The sequence below is a fragment of the Triticum aestivum genome, chromosome 6B, assembly GCF_018294505.1.
Source record: "Triticum aestivum cultivar Chinese Spring chromosome 6B, IWGSC CS RefSeq v2.1, whole genome shotgun sequence".
NCBI classification, from domain to species: domain Eukaryota; kingdom Viridiplantae; phylum Streptophyta; class Magnoliopsida; order Poales; family Poaceae; genus Triticum; species Triticum aestivum.
In genome coordinates, this window is record NC_057810.1 from 608052601 (window position 1) to 608067988 (window position 15388).

Sequence of the window (15388 nt, forward strand, 5' to 3'; positions counted from 1 at the left end):
GTATGATAATGTCCTTTTTTCATGTTTCCTTTTTGGGTTGCTTAATCAACATTCTGGAACTCAGTCGCTTCGCCGGAGGTCGAAGCGTCCTGCTAATCGCCAGCCACGACCTGCGCGGAGTGTTGAGCAGGGAGAGGATGTTGAGGTAAGTGGCATGCTGATGACACAAGCCCATTTTCAGTTTTGTTTGGGTCATATAACATTTTTTATTTTTTTCCCATGCTCATGTTTTTTATTTTTTCTTAGGATGCTAAGCAGTTCCGTGTTGTAAAGCGGCCTAGACGTGCAGTAGTTGGAAAGGGAGTTGAGTCATCTTCTAGGGTAAGTAAATTTCTCGAATATAAGTGCTTCTCGCTTTTTTAGACGCTGATGAAATTATGCAGCAGTTCTCACCACCATTTTTGTTTTTAGTTTGTCAATAACAACCTTGTAGTTGACATCTCTAGTCATCTTTGATCTAAATACACTTGACATTAGTTGGCATTAGTTGGCATCTTGTAGTTGACAAGTTGGCTTCTTTATAGTTGACATCACTGGTCATTTTTTTGTGCAGGCAGCAGTTGCTGGAAGAGCTGTCTCATCTTTCACAACAGATGCTGAGGTATATGGTTTTTTTGTGTTTATGAGCTATTGAACAGTTCCTTGCAAACCTTTTTTTTAGTTTTTGTTATCTTGTTGCAATATCATTTCTTATTGTTGCACATCCGTTAGAACTTTTTGTAGTTGCCAGGTATCGTATATTTTCTTAGTTTTTTTTTCAAGGTTGCACACTAGCAGTTTTTCAGTTGTCCTCATGATCTTTATTAGTTGCACAAATACATCATATTAGTTGGGATGATCCATTTTATGAATATATAGCTTTTTCCAATGCTGGTCCAAATGATGATTGTCAGATTTTTTTTCATTCTTTTTTTCTCTTGTTTTTAATGTTTCCTTAATGTTTTTATATTCTCATCAACAGGCTAGCGGTCAAGGAGTTGAGGTGGCTGCAGGGGAAGATGTGGAGCGACCATCACAAGCGGGCAGGATAAGGGCATCACCAGCGCGGTTTGCAAATTTCAACGCCTCTCTAACCCCACCACAGAAGTTAGAGCTAGTTTCGAGGTTGTTCGGGGGGCTATTGAACTTGTCAGACACACTTCCAGCGGACCTCACTAAGTTCCTGGTGCAGTCCTACCAGCCACAGACCTCTGAAATGGTTTTCCCAGGAAGGGGAAGGATCCGTGTCGATGCTGACAGTGTTCAAAGGGTATTTGATCTTCCTAACAGGGGTCTAAAAGTCTGTTACAAAGTTGACAAGGATACAACTAGGAGAGTCAGAGAGACCTTCAACATAACTGGAACTTCTCATCCCCAGATCAGTACATGGACCAAGATGATTAAGGATATGGGCGAAAGAACGGATGACACATTCTTTATGGCCTGGCTTGCGGTTGCCTTCAACACTTTCTTAGCACCAACCACGGCCTTGAAGCTCAGCCCAAAGTGCTACGGACTCGTGCTAGATCATGAAAACCTCAAGAACACAAGCATCTGCCTTTTTGTAGCAGAACACATTAACGAAGCTTTCCAGAACATGGACCAGGAGAAGCAAACTATCTTCTGCTGCTTGTATCACTTGATGGTTAGTAAAAACGACCACTTCCATTTGTTCTTGTTTTTTTTGTGCAGTTATAGTTTGCTGAAATACTCATAATAATAACTGAACTTGGCTTTTCTTTTTGTTGGGTCTGGTGAAGATACTATACGTTGATGCGCTTGTCCATGACATCCCAGTAAGCACATGCGCGATACGATCGAATGCATGGGATAGTATTGTAATTGCCAAGGTGATCAAGAAGGATACCATCTCTCCTGGCGTGTTCGGCAAATTACAAGTGAGTTCTCTTTGTTTTTTCCAACAGTTTCTTCTTTTTATGTTCTTTTGATGTCTGGTCACTTTTTTTGGAAATTGCACAAAAACTGTCATCAGTTGGCACAAGAATGCATGTAGTTGCACAGCTTGTAGCTTTAAGTTTGGCATCTGTACACATGTTCATTTTAAATTGACACACCATCTTTTTTAAGCTGCACAGTTTTACTAATCTTGCTGCACAGATGTGTGGCATCAGTTGGTAGAAACTTTTTTTCAGGTGTCATGTGGGTTGCACATTTTTGTGTCTTTGTTCAGTTGCATATATGTATAGTCGAATTGTCTACCCCAGTATCTTGTTGTAGTTGCACGGGTTATAATGTTTGGTTTCGTTCAACACACAAATCTGTTTTGACAACCTTGTTCTTTTCTTTTTCTCTTTTTTTACATCAGCTTAAAGAGGAGTATAGAGGCACGGAGCAGACACCACTGTTTGGTGGAATTTTGCAAGCTGAAGCATTCGTGGCATCCAAGTTACCAATAACCTACAATCCGCAGGTTAGTGTTTTGCATACAGAAATTTATACCACTTACCAACATTTTCTTTTGGCTGGGATGTATGTTCAATTGGACATGTATAACTTTTGTAGTTGCGAGAATACATGATTCAGTTGGCTGTGATGTATGTTCAGTTGCACATATAAGCTTCTGTGGTTGCACATGTTCTTTTGGACAGTCAAAGTGTTCGTTTACAACCATTGACACCAACTTGGCAGAATGCATGTTTTTAGTATGTGCCACATTGCATGTGTAGTTGGCTAGAATCATGTTTTTAGTTGGCCAGAAAGTGTGTATTAGTCGGTTTTTGCTTATCACAACATGGTCAGTTACAGACATATTACTTTTTATTTTTTTTTTCTAAATGAATCAGTACTGATTTTTTTTTGTTGATGCAGAAAAAGGCAAAGATTGCGAAAGTGGTCAATGACATGTGCAAGGTTGTAACTGAACAGGTTGGCACCTTCATTGAAGCAGTTGCGAAGATCGATGACGAGGAACCGAATATTGATCCTTACGTACAGCAGCCATCAATGCAAACCGGGGCGTCACGTCGTGCTCCAAAAAGAAAGAGACGGGGGTCAACTATACAAGAAGAAGAAGAGTTTGTTGAGGATGAGTCAGAAGAAGATGAGAAAATGGAAGCAGCGATAGATGTTGACGATGACGGGGACACAGACGCGGATGAATCAGATGAGGAAGACAAGGATGAGGATGACAATGAAGAAGATGCAGAGGAGGAGGAGGAGGAGGAGGAGTAAGAGGAGGAGGACGAGGAGGAGGACAAACAAGAAGAGGACAAAGGAGAGGAGGAGGAGGAGGAAGAAGATAGTGAGGCAAAGGAGGAGGAAGAAGAAGGTGAGGCCGAAGAGGGGGACAGGGACAAAGGGCAGCAGTTGATGGCAGTGAGAGGGGAGAAGACAAAGGCGCAGTAGCTGATGGCAGTGAGAGGGAAGAAAACGACGATGAAGAAGACGAGGACGGTTACGGTGATGATGTTGGGGGATCCAATGGAGGCAGCGGCAGCAGCGATGATGATGATGATGATGACAACGCCCCTGGTTCTGGTGGTACAGGCGGCAACACATCTAGGAGGACTAGCACTTCTGCCACCCCTGCCAGCAGCAACAATTCATTGAGTAGCAGGAGCACACTACAGATGTTAATCGACAAAACTTGCTAGAAAGACAAGGATTTGCCGAAGTCAAAGAAAAATGACGAAGCAGAGTCTCAGGGCAGCATTGATATGTTCAAGCTCTACAACTTGAAGCCAGCTTTGCCAACCACCTTTCCTGTGCCAGATTTTAGTGACCAAGATATGTGTGAGAAGATCAACTTTGCCATTGACAAGAGCCTGTTCTTATAAGTGTTGCTGAAAAGAATCAAATTGACATGGAGGAAGCAGGAAAGGGTCTTGACTAGGTTCATTCAAAGGAAAAATACAAGGAATATCTGAAGCAGCTTCCAGACCTAAGCTTCGGCAAGAGTAAGGCAGCATACATGGCAAACCCTCACGTGGTCCAGAAGTGTAAAGCAGTTTCAATGAAGAAGAATCTGCAGTTGCCTGAAACCAAGGAGAAGATGGTGAGTGCAGATGCTGAAGTAAATATGGTCGAGGAAGTTGTGCTTCAAACGGATATGCCAACTGTAGTGAGTAGAGAGCCAACCACCATCACAGGAGTTCAACAGATCAAGGGGAAGACTCCCCTTTCAATAGTCCCACCAAAACCACCTAAGCAGCAAAAGATTGTCAAGTTTGCCAGGGTCACAAAGGTGGAATAGGCCACAAAAGGTTTGGGGTTCAGAGACGAGAGAGAACTGCGAGCCACAGCCATTGATGCAGTGGTGCCAACTTCTGCTAGGTTGCTGCCAACTCAGACTGGAAAGATGCCAACCACAGATACCAGTGTGTCAACTGATGTGTCAGCTAGCAGCGTGGCCACAGTCAAAACCACCACAGCTGCTCAGGAAGGCACCACTACAACTGCAAGCCCCAAGGTGCCTACTCATAGAGATGCTTCAATGCCAAACACAAAAGGAGGGGATCCTGCTACCAAATTGCCGTCCCCAAGAGCCAACAAATAGCAGCCAAGCAAGCCTGCATCACCAAGAGCTGACTCTCAGCAACCATTAACACAAGAGGTGTTCAAGATTATAAGTATGTGCAAGCCTCCAAGGCCGCCAACTACAAGACTATCGCGAACCAAGTCAGTGAATGATGCACCCGTGTTTGTGCCGCAAGGAGATGCCCTGGTCCTTGAACCCATACGAAGATCAAAGTCTTATCATGGTGACGGGTTCTGCGATGCACCATCTTTTGACCTCGGCATAGATGGTCATGCTCCAGCACCTGCTCCAGCAGTAGAAACAGCGGAAGGTGGTGTGATTAGTATTGATGAGTGTGAATTGGACCCAGCAGCTGTCAATGAAGGATGCGCTGCTGCTGATGCTGGCAAGGCAATAGCTCAAGAGCTAGATGTTGGATCACCAGAGAATTGCCACACCCCGATATGCGTAGAACCAGAAGCTGGCATGAGCAGTTCTTCAGGACCACCTATTGCACGAAGATAGAGGAGGGTAATAAGGCCCGCAACATCTCAAAGGTCTCCATTCATTGACTACAACAAGAAGAAGTCTTTCAGCTCCAATGAGGCAGTGAACAAGCTTTACGCTGCCCTCTTGTATTGGGTCAGGCATCATGAAGGAGCAAATGATGAAGCTAGCAGGTAAACTAACTCCCCACAGTCTACATACATATCTTTTTCAGTTGCACAGGACCAGCCACTTAGTTGCACAGAAAGCATAGCATGTTGCACAGAACAGGGCTTTTAGTTGCACACTGTTCTGTTTTTCAATTTCATGCACATTTTTGTGTGCTTCTGTGACCCTTCGAGCTAACTTGTTTTTTTATTGCTTTCAAAAAAAATTCAACCCTAAGATAATCAGGTATGGTGATTTCTACATTTCTTTAAAGGAGTTAGTTGATTCGATGAAGCCGGTTCAATGGCTGTCAAAAATTGTTATTGAGACTGGAATCTTACACATCATGGAGAGCTTACCAGAAGGGTCAAAGAAGGTTGTTATGCCACTGAGGTTTTCGGTAAGTTTTTCCAAAACCTTCCTTACCCTTATCTTTGTTCTGTAGCACTTTTTTTGTTGACCAATTGAGCCATGCTTTATAATCTCTGCAGATGAATTTACAGCAAGGTATCCACAACGTGAATGAGATAAACAAGAAGTTTGACTACAAGAACCGTCTCGACAAGAAGGACTTGGTGAGTGCTGTGCCCACATGATCCATCTCTTTTTGTTGACACCCACAGCATGTTCAGTTGCACACGGCACATCTGTTAGTTGGCACATACTTGTTGCAACTTGTTTTTAACTTTGACCAAGTCTTTTACTGCTTTTTCTTAGCTACAGCCTGTATGTGTGTCTGAAATCGTTCACACTTGCAAGTCATGCTGCCAGTGCTCGAGTGTGCTGATGTAACCGATAAGGAGGGAGGGAGGCATTATTGGGTCTTCAATGTCAACTTGAGGGACAGACGCTTCGAAGTTCTTGATTCAAGCAGGACACTAGATGACATTGAGTTGATGACCACCGCCTCTACCATCGCGGGGGCAGTATGCCAGCTATGGAGGAAGCATTACCCAAAGTTCAACATCGAGCACTTCCAGATTATTGACATTGACGTATCGAAGCAGATCGGCAAGTAAGACAATAAGCATGGCTATCTTCTCAATTTCTTACCATCATTTTGTAGTTTTCAAAATTTTCTACATGTGCAATCTTTAGTTTTTCAAGACACAGTACTAGTCTGCAATCTTTTTATCATTTTTATGAGTTTCTAATGGATTATCTAGCCACTTTGCAGAGTGGCACATAAGCAGTTGCATAGTGGCACATAAGCAGTTGCACAGTGGCACATAAGCAGTTGCACTATAGAACATAAGCATTTGCACAGAGTGCATTATCTTTATTGGTTTTAATTTTATGTGACAATTTTTCTGTTCTTGCCCATCGCAGTAACGAGTGTGGGCTGTTCGCACTGCTTAACGCTACCGAGTGGAACGGTAGCCAACTGCCCAACTACGAACCCAAGGAAGTACTCAACATCAGGAAGAAGTTGGCATATGACTGGGTCACCAGCGTGCACAACAGCGCCCCATGGAGGAAGTTGCTGAGATATGACAAGGACTAGGTCAGTACTATTTTTCTTTCTTTGCTCCATGGAGGTAGTTGCTGGTTTGCACAATTTTTAAGCAGATTTTGTAGTTGCACACTAGTAGCAATTCCGTTTGCAAGTCAATGTCATCACTTTTGTTCGATACATTAGGAGCACTGGACATACAATTGTTCAACAACTAAATATTTAACCAGTTGCCAACAAAGGCACAAATAGCAACCTTTTTTACACAGTGCATAAATTACATAAAGAGATATCATAGATGCTGAATGTGTCCACTTGGTCCCAATATTGCTAAAAAACATCATTCTTTTCCTTTTTTGTCTCAAAGCTACAAATGATGAAGTAGAATCACAGTAGCCTGAGTGGACACACACCAGCAGTGTGCTCTGTAGATTGGCACTGGCTGCATTTGTTTTTCTTCTTTGGGTGTAGCTCCAGCGCCGATTTGTATCGTCGACTTTTTGCCCTACCCTTTGTAGTAGACCTTGGAGGATCCCTGGGCACAAAATCATCAGAAGCTTGTGCAGGGGATGCAACCTCCAACGGGGCAGTAGGACCATCACGATCACCTGTGTGATAATCATATAAAAAAATTAGTACTTTTTTTTGTTGTGCAACCAGCACTAATGTTCTCTGCAACCACACAGCCTATGTTGTGCAACTAACTGGTTGTTGTGTGCAAGTTAAGTTGAAAAAAACACCTGTAGTAGCACGGCCCGTCATGGTACTTGGATTGTAATCGCTTATGGGCAGAACGGGACTAACAAGTTAGATTTTTATCTTGATCCTCAAACTAACACAGCGCACGCAACTAGGCAGCATGTTTTGTGCAACTGGGCAGGATGATATGTGCAACTGAAGTCACACACCCTAGTTTTGTTGGGAGTTGGGGAAGGTATTTTTACCTCGGTGATGAGCCCCCTGAGTCCTGCCTGTAGGTCCATTGGGAGTAGCATGCAGGGCACTGCTAGTTGGGCCAGGCGGGGGAGGAGGTCTTTGAGGGTTGGCATCACGTATAGCCAGAACGGGACAAACAAGTTAGTTGTGTTATCTTTGATGCTCGAACTAACACAGCGTGCGCAACTAGGTAGCATGTTTTCTGTGCAACTGAGCACCATGATGTGTGCAACTAGAGTTACAAACCTAGTTTGATGGGGAGTTGGGGCAGGTAATTACCTGGACGATGAGGCCCCTGAGTGCTGCCTGCAGGGCCAGGAGGTGGAGGATGTCCTTGAGGGTTGACATCATCTATATCCAGAACAGGAAAAACAAGTTAGTTGTGTTATCTCGATGCTTGAACTAACAGAGCATGCACAACTAGGCAGCCTGTTTCTATGCAACTGGCCACCATGATGTGTGCAACTGGGCACAATGATGTGTGCAACTAAAGTTACACACCTAGTTAGATCAGGAATTGGGGCAGGTAATTACCTGGATAAGCCCCCTGATTGCTGCCTGGAGGTGGAGGAGGTCCTCGAGGGTTGCCATCATCTGATGGCCCTGTTGCAGTAGTCGGTTTTTTCTTTTTCTTGGACTTGTTTAGGTGGCCGATCTCGGTACGTGATGCGCGCATATGCTTGTATACAATAGCTTGTGCTGGATCAGAACCACTTGCAAACTTTGCTAGTTTCTGAAAATCGTATATCATGTTCCTCTCCCTTATCTGCTTCTTTGACTGAGGAGGCATTTCATCTAGTTGCTCATAACCAGTCCCTGGCGCACTAGGTACAGCAGTAGGTGTCCACCGTCTTAGCAGGTACCTTTCCGATATGACATCAACTCCAATATGGGTGAACACCTTGAGGATGTGGCAATAGAGGATGCCGTCCTTGTCCATTTTACAGCACTCACACAAATATGAACCCTCCTCCACCCTTGCCTGCACCAAGTAGTTTCGAGAACCATATTTGGCAACAAATTCCTGGTTCGATCTGAGCTCAAACATATCAGCACCAACTTGGAATGCATTATAACGTCCAATCAGCTCAAACTCTTCTCTAAACTTGCGGTAAAGGTCCCTAGTATAGGTTTTGTAAGCTTGCTTCTCTATTGGGAAGTTGGACCACAGCTCAATCTCAAGGTGTTCTGTCCTGTAATCATTCCAGCCTTCCTTGGCAAGGATGTGGTTCTGGATTTTTTCATATTGCTTGACGAAGTTCAGCATTGAGTTGTGTGGGTTCACATATCTTTTCAGGACGACGTTGAACCGCTCACTACGCTGTGTAGACTGTAGGAACGGGAAGAACCTGTGCTTGAAGTAGCACAGCACCCAAGTTGACCTGTATTCGTACAACTTCTCAAAATGCGTGTGTGTCATAGCCTCGTACTTCACCATTAACCCAGCCCAATTCTGCTCAAACTCGTCTATAGTGAAGCTGAAGTCCATTCACTTGTTGAAATCATCAGAGAGTCCTGGATTCCGGCACAGTAGCCAACCAACTTTTTCCTGAGCCTTTTTCATGATGTGCCATCGACAACAGCGGTGCACGGTGGTTGGAAAGATGCTCTGTATTGACTGCCTCATCGCACCATCCTGATCGGTGATGAAGTTGTCAGGAGGTTTGCCATCCATAGCCTCTAGGAATGCTCCAAAGACCCAATCAAAGCTCTATGCCAACTCCTGCCTCACAAACGCGCAACCCAGCATGAAAGATTGGCCATGTCGGTTTATTCCTATGAAGGGCACGAACGGCATATTGTACATGTTGGTCATGTAGGTGGTGTCAAACGATATGCAATCATGGTACGCCTCCGCATAAGCTTTTCGAGCTAAGCCATCCACCCAAAATATGTTGACAACTCTGTCCTCTTCATCATATTTCACCTTATAGAAGAAGTCTGGATCGGTTTTTTGTATATCCTTGAAGTGCGCAATTGTCTCAATCAGATCACCCTCCTTTGTGTCATCTCTACGGAAACTTGTACAAAGATTAGTTATTGCCTTTGGTCCGAATGGCACCATCATCTCAGATCCATAGAACTCTGCCATTACATGCATCATACGTCCTGCATAATACAAAAACAAACAGTGTATCTTTTTAGTTGCACGAATGCGCACATCCAGCTGCTCAGTAATAGGACATGTGTTGGCACAGAAGATAATCGCAGGAAATGGACACCTAGCTGCATCTTTTTAAAAACACTTTTGCACTTTTTGCATACAAGACATTGTTTATTTGCACAGTAAAGACAATCTAGTTGCACAACTACACATGAAGTGAAGTCATTTCAGTTGCACACCAGTTGGACAGCAGTTGCACAGTTAAGTCATTTCAGTTGCACAGTAGTACCATAACAGTTGCACACTGGACTGCCTAGAGGAAAACTTAATTCTTTAAGGGATATAGAAAAACACCACACCTGTAGTCAAGTTGCAGTTATACAAGATGCGCAGAAACTCCTTTTCATCAAGTGAGATGCCTTGGTGGGATCTCAAGTATTTGGATAATGAAGGTTTGTTCACAAGCGGATGATTGTGGTCACGAACAAAGTGCATCACCTCCCATCGCCCATCTATCAGCTTCACCAACATTTTCGCTTTGCACTGAGTCTGCTTTATTGTCTCGCGTTTGCGCTTCTTCTTCTTCTTACTAGTACCAGCCTCCTCTTCAGCAAATATTGGAGGTTCTTCTTCCATCTCCTCATCACTGTCAACAGATTTTGGATCTGGAATAGGGTCCAGGACAAGAGGAGCCTCAACTCCTCCATCGTCAGCTTTGGGCTTCTTGAACTTGTTGCAGAAAAACTGTTGTTTTATCAATTCATTGGTGTGGGGTGTCCGTCTAGATGTGTTCATCTTGATAGAGAAACCCATCCGTAGTGCATAGCTGTTATAGTGATCCTTAGCAATTTGAAGGCTGTCAAACCTCATGCCAACATAGGGTTCCATAGGTTGAGAACCAGCCTCATCCTCTCCTTCTTCTTCTTGCACAGCTCTGTCAATAGCCCCAGCTCCTAGCTCAGTCCTGGTTGGACCAGGAACATCTGCCTCAGTTCCCGTGTCATCTAGAGTATGGCTCTCTGACTGCAAAAAGACACCACTACTGGGGCACCACGGGTTGATGGTTGGCCTGCCACATTGTCATGGCCCATAGGATTTCCACCATGACTTGCCTGCATGTAGTAAACAGATCAAACATTTTCTGTCCAGTTTCCTTTTGGTATGCTGGGTTGCTGCTGATCCGTATCATGAGGAAGCTCATTGAGATCAGGAGGCAACTCATTGAGATCAAGCATTTTTTTTCCTTTTTTTGATGCTGCCACACACTCACTGCACATATAAAAAAGAAGAAAGTGATGTCATCAGTTGTTAATCATAGAAAAGAGTGTTTCAAACAACCTAAAAACTTAGTAAATAGGCAGTTGCACACCATTTTATGACAATTTTAGTTCCAAAAGCAACATGTCTGTAGCAGAATATTTTATTATAACATGCATGCATTTTTTTTGTTTTTGCACACAGTTGTTATGTTAGTTGCATAGTTTGCAGTAAATAGTTGGTAAGAACTTGACTTCTTTTTACCACAGAGTTTTCTGACTTTTTCATCTGCTTTTGTTGCAATGATCCGCAGGGTTTCCATTGGCAAGGAACTTATTCAGATTTTGTTGCACATAATTAGGACACAATTTGATGCTACTTTTTTCAGATGCAAAATCCAAGTGAAAGAAGAAAGAAGAATTTGAGGACAAACTATAGATATATGTTTTTCGTCGCCGTTCCTGTTTCTACTTCCAGTATATTTGAACATATTTTTACACTATAGCTTTTCAATAGGTGTGCTACCAGAATATATGTGTGCGACAAGCAATATATGCGTGACTACTTTTGTCACGCCCAATACGCGATACTATCCTAAAGAGACTCGAAGGTCCCACCAAGGATAGAACCGCATATTGAAACGCTTTTGTTACATCAACATTACATAATATATGGGGATACATACAAGAGGCATACAATGCCACACGGATACAACATCATAATACATTAGAGCATCATCCGACTACAGATGAAACACAAACAGAAACTCAAACGACATCCACCCTGCTAGCCCAGGCTGCCGACCTGGAACCTATCCCCTGATCGAAGAAGCAGAAGAAGAACTCAACGCAAGCAAGCATCGCTCTCGTGTCATGATCATCGCATAACCTGTACCTGCAACTGTTGTTGTAGTAATCTATGAGCCACGAGGACTCAGCAATCCCATTACCATGGGTATCAAGACTAGCAAAGCTTAAAAGGGAAAGGAAGGGGTAAAGTGGTGAGGCTGCAGCAGCGACTAAGCATATATGGTGGCTAACATACGCAAATAAGAGCGAGAAGAGAGCAAATGGAATGGTCGTGAAGCTAGCAATGATCAAGAAGTGATCCTGAACTCCTACTTACGTCAAACATAACCCAAAGACCGTGTTCACTTCCCGGACTCCACCGAAAAGAGACCATCACGGCTACACACACGGTTGATGCATTTTAATTCGGATCTGGTGTCAAGTTATCTACAACCGGACATTAATAAATTCCCATCTGCCTATAACCGCAGGCACAGCTTTCAAAATTTTATACCCTGCAGGGGTGTCCCAACTTAGCCCATGATAAGCTCTCGCGATCAACGAAGGATATACCTTCTCCCAGGAAGACCCGATCAGACTCGGAATCCCGGTTTACAAGACATTTCGACAATGGTAAAACAAGACCAGCAAAGCCGCCCGAATGTGCTGACAAATCCTGATAGGAGTTGCACATATCTCGTTCTCATGGCACACCGGATTGTCCAAACTTCTGGTAGGCCAGCCCAGAGTTGCCCCTGGTGGCCACCGGCGGCTGACAGGTTGGACCAACACTCACGACGAGCACTGGCCCGGGGGGGATAAAATAAAGATGACCCTCGAGAGCGCGACTCCCAAGGGAAAAAGGGCTAGGTGAGGCAAATGTAAAACCAAGGTTGGGCCTTGCTGGAGGAGTTTTATTCAAAGCGAACTGTCAAGGGGGTCCCATAAATCACCCAACCGCGTAAGGAATGCAAAATCCGGAAACATAACACCGGTATGTCGGAAACTAGGGCGGCAAGAGTGGAACAAAACACCAGGCAAAAGGCCGAGTCTTCCACCCTTTACCAAGTATATAGATGCATTAATAATATAAGAGATATTGTGATATCCCAACCAAAAATCATGTCCACCATGGAGCAATCTTCAACTTCACCTGCAACTAGCAACGCTATAAGAGGGCTGAGCAAAGCGGTAACATAGCCAAACAACGGTTTGCATAGGAAAGGTGTCAAAGGTTAGAGGTTCATGGCAATATGGGAGGCTTGATAAACAGGTGATAGGTAGCGCAGCAAAGCGATAGAACGAAGCAACTAGCATAGCAATGATAGTAGTGAGATCCAGGGTAGCGGTCATCTTGCCTGAAATCCCGCAAGGAAGAAGAACGAGTCCATGAACAAGATGAAGCCACGAAGATGAACCAAGCGTAGACGAACGAATCGTCACGATCGCAACGAAACGGGAACTATCGAGAAGAAGCACACAACACGGTAAACACACCACACATATACAAGACATGATGCACAACAAGCATGATGCATGACAAAGCTACATGAAGCTACTCATGGCAAGAGATGATGCAAACAAGAGCAATACATCAAGGCAAGTTTAAATGAGGCCGGGAACAACATATAACAATTCCGGTAAGTCCTCATAAGCAAATTTCGAAATTGGTCCAGATCTGAATAAACATTATGTTCAAGTTGTTAAATAGAAAGTTAAGATGCACAAAGATGATCTACACGAGATTCTAGTCAAGTTACATATAAAGTTCATTTAATTCGGAGCTACGGCCTAGAAGATATGAGCAAAACAAGTTAAACATGGCATTGATGCAAAATGCATACAAACGTCAAGCAAACACCTCAAAACAAGGATGCAACATGATAATATGAAGCTACACACAAAAACAAGCAAGCTTCATATAGAGCACACTCAAAACGGAGCAACGATTCAACACACACACTATACAAGATATGGCAACAATCTGTCCAAAACAACAACTAGGCATGTTGCAAGCACCAAAATAACATGCTACAGTATCTCAACATGAATACAAAAGGCATGGGCATGATGTACAGGTAAAGCATAACAAAATATGAACACTGAGCTATCTCCAGAAATCACTAGAACATGCTCAAACACACATGGCAAGATTGCAAACAATAACAGTTTAGACTTTGCAGAAAATAATATCAGGTTGCAATGTTTAGAGCTATCAAACAACATGTTACAGGAATTTATCATGGCAAACAAAGGCATGGCATGAAACTACTAAATGCATAGAACAAAAGTCCCTTACTGACCATGAGCCAAAAAGGATCAGAAAATATGATGGCACCCAGGTAAACATGGCAAGTTATATGACAGATTCGTACATGGCAGAAACAACGATAAGTAGGCATGTAGATGAGCTTATGTAACTCACTACAGAGCAAAAAATGGCATGAAAAGGAAACCAACAGTAAGAAGACATGTTTATGAAGCTAAGCATGGCAAGAGCAGGTCCATAGGATACATGTATCACTAACAACAAGCATGGCAACAACTGAACTTAATATTAACAGGCTGACAGAAACATTATTTAGCAACTTTGGGGCATGATTATAACAAGCTACAACAAGCTATAATTGCAACCAGGGGCATGGATGGATAGAGCATGACATGTAGAACAAAACACCCTTAGAGAACATCTCCAGATTATGCATAGAATGACTTCTAGCAGCCGGTTTACATAGCATCACGAAATAACAGATTCAGCCTAGCAAAACAGCAACAGCGAGTACACTACTTAACAAGCTCGATTCACTCACCAAAAGTCATTGCATGACAAGATAAGCATAGCATCAGCAAGAATACATGTTTATGAAGCTAACCAAGGCAAGAACAAGTTCATAGCATGCAAGGTTCAACTATAACAACCTTGGCAAAATTGAATAACATGTAAACAATCTGCCAGGAAACATTTTGTAGCAAAAGTAAAGCACGAAAATTACATGCTAGACTACTCCATAATTGCAAACAGGGGCATGAATGGATAGAGTAAAACTATATGTTCAAAACATCCTTACTGAAGTATCTCAAAATATGCATGGATCTCTCTGTAGCATCAAGTTTACATGGCATCAAAATAACAGCAGAACAGGGACTAAAAACAGCAACATTACGAAGCCTAGTTTGCATGCTTGTGCTAGTCACCACATTGATAACAAAAATACATGGTAAGCACCTTTGTAAAGAAGACATGGCATAGATCAAAACACATGTAGACATCAACCTCATAGGATGCACACATCAAACATGGCAAAAATGACAAATGAGCAAGTTCTGATAACAGACACCAGACAACATCATATAGCAATCTTGTAACGATGATTCAGGCATCAATATGAACTCAAATGAACATGGTGCAATGGAACGAAATGAAGTACTCGTTGAGTCGAACAATTTGACATATTACATGCACGAAATGGAGTTACGGATGCAGAGATATGATGCGATCAACATGGCATGATAATATGCAACAATTCAGGGACTTAGCAGATTTCTCACCCCGGGGAAAAGCTGGACGGGGTCCTGCGGGATGGGGAGGACCGGGCGCGAGGGATGGCGTTTGGATCGGGGACAGGTGGATCTCATCCACCCGCCCAGATCCGGCGACGAGGCAGCCGGCGACGGGGGAGGAGGAGGCCGGCGACGAGGTGCGCGGGGAGGCGCGGGGAAGCGCTCGGCTGGCGGGCGGC

General features: G+C 43.5%; 1 pseudogene; it reads right to left on the minus strand.

Moving 5' to 3' along the window:
- Positions 1–6950: 6950 nt before the first annotated feature.
- LOC123139450 (uncharacterized) lies at positions 6951–11182 on the minus strand (annotated as a pseudogene).
- Between the last annotated feature and the right edge of the window lie 4206 nt (positions 11183–15388).